The sequence below is a fragment of the Haliotis rubra genome, unplaced genomic scaffold, assembly GCF_003918875.1.
Source record: "Haliotis rubra isolate DU_JTF1 unplaced genomic scaffold, ASM391887v1 Scf1456, whole genome shotgun sequence".
Taxonomy (NCBI): Eukaryota; Metazoa; Mollusca; class Gastropoda; order Lepetellida; family Haliotidae; genus Haliotis; species Haliotis rubra.
In genome coordinates, this window is record NW_025765399.1 from 56,187 (window position 1) to 62,045 (window position 5,859).

The window sequence follows — 5,859 nt, forward strand, 5'->3', positions numbered from 1 at the left end:
GGTTTCGGAGCGGTGGGGTAGCCTGATGGTTAAAGCGGTCGCTCGTCACACCGAAGACCCGGGTTCGATTCCTCACATGGGTACACTGTGTGAAGCTCATTTCTGGTGTCCCCCACCGTGATATTGCTGGAATATTGCTAAAAGCGGCGTAAAACCAAACTCACTCACTCACTCAATGCTGGTTTCCCTCGTCACACCGAACACCCGGGTTAGATTCCCCACATGGATACAATGTGTGAAGCCCATTTCTGGTGTAATATTTCTGGAATATGGCAAAAATCGGCGTAAAGCTAAACTCACTCAATACTGTTGACATAACCAACATTGTGCATAGCCGTTAAGATGAGGGTGACCCCATCCTTCCCACTAAATCCCGAAAACCATCACAGTTTTCGGGGTGAGTTTAAACCCTTGAATCCCGAATACATTAACACAAATCTCAAAAGCACAAAAGCCGAAATTTGGGGATTTCAATTATTTGAATGAGTGCAGACAAAATGTTTTAAGAAAAACATATATGTTTTAAATTAGTCATTAAATTGTAATGTTATTTTAGGAGATTGGGTGGATTGTGTATTGTACATTTACTGGAGTAAACAACAGGCTGCCTAGGCAATGCAGCGGCATATGCTGCAAATGGCCTTTCACGGATAATATACGTCAAACAGATTCTTTTTAAACACGACTTTGGTTTCAATTTGTTTGTCTTATTAAGTAAAGCAAGGTATCATCAAGGACTATCGGCAATGACAAATGAATTTCAATAACAACCCAAAATTAATATCATACTCCTAGAACTCTTTTGGACATGGAGGATCCGTGAAAATCCGGGTTCGAATTGACCTTCAGTAAGCCATGCTTGTCGTAAGAGGCGACTAACGGGATCGGGTGGTCAGGCTCGCTAACTTGGTTGACACATGTCATCGGTTCCTAATTGCGTAGATCGATGCTCATGCTGTCGATCACTGGATTGTCTGGTCCAGACTCGATTATTTACAGACCGCCGCCATGTTGCTGGCATATTGCTGAGTGCGGCGTAAATCCCAACTCACTCACTCACTTTGGACATTGAGTGCTGTCTTTATGAGGTGAAGGTAAGAATATATCCGTAAGTATTATCTACATTTTAGACGCGATTGTCAGTACCTAATGATTAAGCACGAACGCAGGCAGATGTGAAAGAAAGTCGATAATCTAATCTCGATGTGGCTTTGATTTTGAGAAAAATGAGTTTCAATTTTTACTTGCATGTGAAGCATTTACAGATTTATTCATAGCAGGTGTCGTGGCAACACATCAGAAACATATTTTGTTAGCTTTGTCAACTCTGAATATATCATACATTAGTAAATCTGGATAGATATATTCTATTTCCTGTGAAATGTATTCTATATCCTGTGAAATGCATACTATATCCTGTGAAATATATTCTATTTCGATACCCATATCCTGTTAAATGTATTCTATATCCTGTGAAATGCATACTATATCCTGTGAAATGCATACTATATCCTGTGAAATATATTCTATTTCGATACCCATATCCTGTTAAATGTATTCTATATCATGTGAAATGTATACCTTATCCTGTGAAATGTATTCTATTTCATGTGAATTGTATTCTATATCATGTGAAATGTATACCGTACCCTGTGAAATGTATACCATATCATGTGAAAGGTATACTATACCCTGTGAAATGTATACCATATCCTGTGAAATGTATACCATTTCCTGTGAACTATATACCGTACCCTGTGAAATGTATTCTCTTTCCTTTGAAATGTTTGCTATATCCTGTAAAAAGTGTATACCATAGCCTGTGAAATTTATTCTGTATCATGTGAAATGTATACTATATCCTGTGGAATGTATACTAGATATATCCTGTGGAATGTATACCAGATACCCTGTGTGGAATGTACACTATATCCTGTGGAATGTATACTAGATCTGTGGAATGTATACTAGATCTGTGGAATGTATACTAGATCTGTGGAATGTACACTAGATCTGTGGAATGTATACTAGATCTGTGGAATGTACACTAGATCTGTGGAATGTACACTAGATCTGTGGAATGTATACTAAATCTGTGGAATATTCTGTGTGGAATGTATACTAGATCTGTGGAATATACACTAGTATCTGTGGAATGTACACTAGATCTGTGGAATGTACACTAGATCTGTGAATGAATGTCTGTTATACATATAGATCTGTGGAATGTACACTAGATCTGTGGAATGTAGTATCTGTGGAATGTACACTAGATCTGTGGAATGTACACTAGATCTGTGGAATGTACACTAGATCTGTGGAATGTACACTAGATCTGTGGAATGTACACTAGATCTGTGGAATGTACACTAGATCTGTGGAATGTATACTAGATCTGTGGAATGTACACTAGATCTGTGGAGTGTAATGGAAAGATGTAGAAAATGTAGTCTGTCCACAGGACTGGCTGGTCAAATTTTACCAGTCCTGCCAAAATCTAGCCTGTCCTCCAAATATAAATAAAACATAAAAATATTCAAAAAGGTTATTATCATTATATATATGTCATTGGTTTGCTAAAACTGACCTGACATGAGGACGGACTAGATTTATTTTTAACCCGTCCTCCACAAAATTCACCCGTCTCGGACGTTGGGACGGGCTATCTTTCCCTACACTGACTATATCCTGTGGAATATATTCATTACGGCATGTTCCCCGTTTTCCTACATCATATTTTGGCCAATTTACACTACCTACTATATACAATGGACTAGTCCAAGTCAGTCCTAATGTCTTTATTAATTACTATCATATTATGATAATACTGTCTCAGGTAATTGGATTCAGAAACTTTATGAAGCTTGATCAAGTGTCCTGCTGCGTCAATGGACTGAATGACTGTCCTTCTGGTCACAAACTGCTGTTTTAGACGCTGTAGACAATGGTCAGTGTCTCTATATACACGTGGTCTTGGTTGGCAAGTTGCACTATGGTCCAGCTGTAGACGGGCTCTTCTGTCAGTCGTTTCTTTCTTCTTAATTGTTTGTATGAATTCATGCAGGCTAGAGTGGGCACTCTTGATCTGCTTCTTCAATTCACTATGGCATCCCTCCAGGTGATTGCTGGATCTTGGTCCCAGGTTATCATGCTGGTTCCACAACCGAAGAAGGAACGGGCATCATAATCTACCCAGGTCTGGGTCGCATAGTCATTGAAGGCTGTGATCTTCTTGCCATTGGGAACTTGGTTCATAACCATCTCAGTTATCGTAAACACAGGCAGTTTGTGATCTTCTCGCCATAGGGAACTTGGTTCATAACCATCTCAGTTCTCGTAAACACAGGCAGTTTGTGATCATCTTGCCATTGGGAACTTGGTTCATAACCATCTCAGTTCTCGTAAACACAGGCAGTTTGTGATCTCCTCGCCATAGGGAACTTGGTTCATAACCATCTCAGTTCTCGTAAACACAGGCAGTTTGTGATCTTCTCGCCATAGGGAACTTGGTTCATAACCATCTCAGTTCTCGTAAACACAGGCAGTTTGTGATCTCCTCGCCATATGGAACTTGGTTCATAACCATCTCAGTTCTCGTAGGCACAAGCAGTTTGTGATCTTCTCGCCATATGGGAACTTGGTTCATAACCATCTCAGTTCTCGTAAACACAAGCAGTTTGTGATCATCTTGCCATTGGGAACTTGGTTCATAACCATCTCAGTTCTCGTAAACACAGGCAGTTTTGTGATCTCCTCGCCATAGGGAACTTGGTTCATAACCATCTCAGTTCTCGTAAACAAGGCACAAGCAGTTTGTGATCTTCTCGCCATATGGAACTTGGTTCATAACCATCTCAGTTCTCGTAAACACAAACAGGTTGTGATCATCTTGCCATTGGGAACTTGGTTCATAACCATCTCAGTTCTCGTAAACACAGGCAGTTTGTGATCTTCTCGCCATAGGGAACTTGGTTCATAACCATCTCAGTTCTCGTAAACACAAGCAGTTTGTGATCATCTTGCCATTGGGAACTTGGTTCATAACCATCTCAGTTCTCGTAAACACAAGCAGTTTGTGATCATCTTGCCATTGGGAACTTGGTTCATAACCATCTCAGTTCTCGTAAACACAGGCAGTTTGTGATCTCCTCGCCATAGGGAACTTGGTTCATAACCATCTCAGTTCTCGTAAACACCTGGTGGGGGTTTGGGTGAGTGTGATCACTGGTGGAAGTGACATGATCGCCAATGGTACTACAGTGGCCCTTACATCCTTGAAGAACAAATGTTGGAACAGCATACCTTGAGCATCCTCTACTCATTAACCCTTGGAGAAGCCTGTTCTCTCATGATCAAAGTTTGATTGTAACTGACTCAGTTTGGTTGTACGCCGCTTTTAGCAATATTCCAGCAACATCACGGCGAGGGACACCAGAAATGGGCTTCACACATTGTACCCATGTGGGGATTCGAACCCGGGTCTTCGTGATGAGCCAACGCTTTTACCATTAGGCTACCCCACCGCCCGTTTGATTGTAAGAACAGTGTCTTGGGAGATAATCTTCTTGTGTGTACTCACATAATCCTTTTACTATTAACAACAACATATAGAAACAGTATGTATGGTAAGGTTCCATGGCTACTTTATTTCACTTATGGAGAAGCCTTTTCTCTCATGATCAAAGTATGTGAGTATGGTAAGATCAAAATCCAACAGTCATGTTGTCAGTCACTTGGAGCAGAGTAGTGTATCGGCATAGGTAATTATACTTGGGGGCATCATTCCCCTAGCCCCTGTCCCCTGGTTGTTACAAGCCACTAATTAGTACCTCTAGCCCCGTCCCCCTGTTGTTACAAGCCACTAATTAGTACCTCTAGCCCCTGTCCCCCTGTTGTTACAAGCCACTAATTAGTACCTCTAGCCCGTCTCCCTGTTGTTACAAGCCACTAATTAGTACCTCTAGCCCCTGTTGTTTACAAGTACCCCACTAATTAGGTACCTCCTAGCCCCCCTGTTGTTGAAGCAAGCCACTAATTAGTACCTCTAGCCGTCCCTGTTGTTACAAGCCACTAATTAGTACCTCTAGCCCCGTGTTGTTACAAGCCACTAATTAGTACCTCTAGCCCCTGTCCCCCTGTTGTTACAAGCCACTAATTAGTACCTCTAGCCCTCTGTTGTTACAAGCCACTAATTAGTTTCTCTAGCCCCCTGTTGTTACAAGCCACTAATTAGTACCTCTAGACCCCTGTTGTTACAAGCCACTAATTAGTACCTCTAGCCCCTCGCCTGGCTGTTCTGTTAGCTGTACTCACACCCCTGTAACTGGATTAACTGCAACAAAGCTCGTTAGGTTAGGTGTTTGTTGTGAATAGGTGACTACCAGTACTTAGGGAGATAATAGAGAATCATTGATCAGCCTTGTGATCAAACAATTAATGACCGATATTATGCTACAATTTGTGTGAGTGAATATTAAAAAGTCATAGAAATGTATGTTGTTCCAACATGACTTTGTCTCCTTGATGAATCTGTAGCTTTCAGATCTAGAGCAAAACAATTTCAATACTTGCATTCGTTGTGATTACACAATGCCATTTAGAAAGTGGTCAAATGTAACACATGTTATATTTGGGACTACACTTTCTTAGTAAAATACAGATTCTAGTACTTTTGTTGGGTTGAGTCCCATCCGGGATTCGAACCCACACCCTCAGAGTCAGGCACCTAATTGCCAGCACACAAAGTCAGATGCCTAGCCCGCTGAGCCACTGCAACTTTCACTGGCTGGCTGACGTACTATAACTGATTAACACACAAACAAGCCTGCCTTGGTGTCCAGGGCAATGAAAACCAAAATA

The 5,859-nt window shown here is 41.2% G+C and overlaps 1 long non-coding RNA gene across 1 annotated transcript; it reads right to left on the reverse strand.

The window, feature by feature from the left end:
* Positions 1–1,438: 1,438 nt before the first annotated feature.
* Positions 1,439–2,122, reverse strand: LOC124269563. The gene is made up of 3 exons (XR_006896538.1): positions 1,928–2,122; positions 1,539–1,581; positions 1,439–1,505 (listed from the first exon to the last, which is right to left on the reverse strand). It is a non-coding gene; the product is annotated as an uncharacterized LOC124269563 (long non-coding RNA).
* Between the last annotated feature and the right edge of the window lie 3,737 nt (positions 2,123–5,859).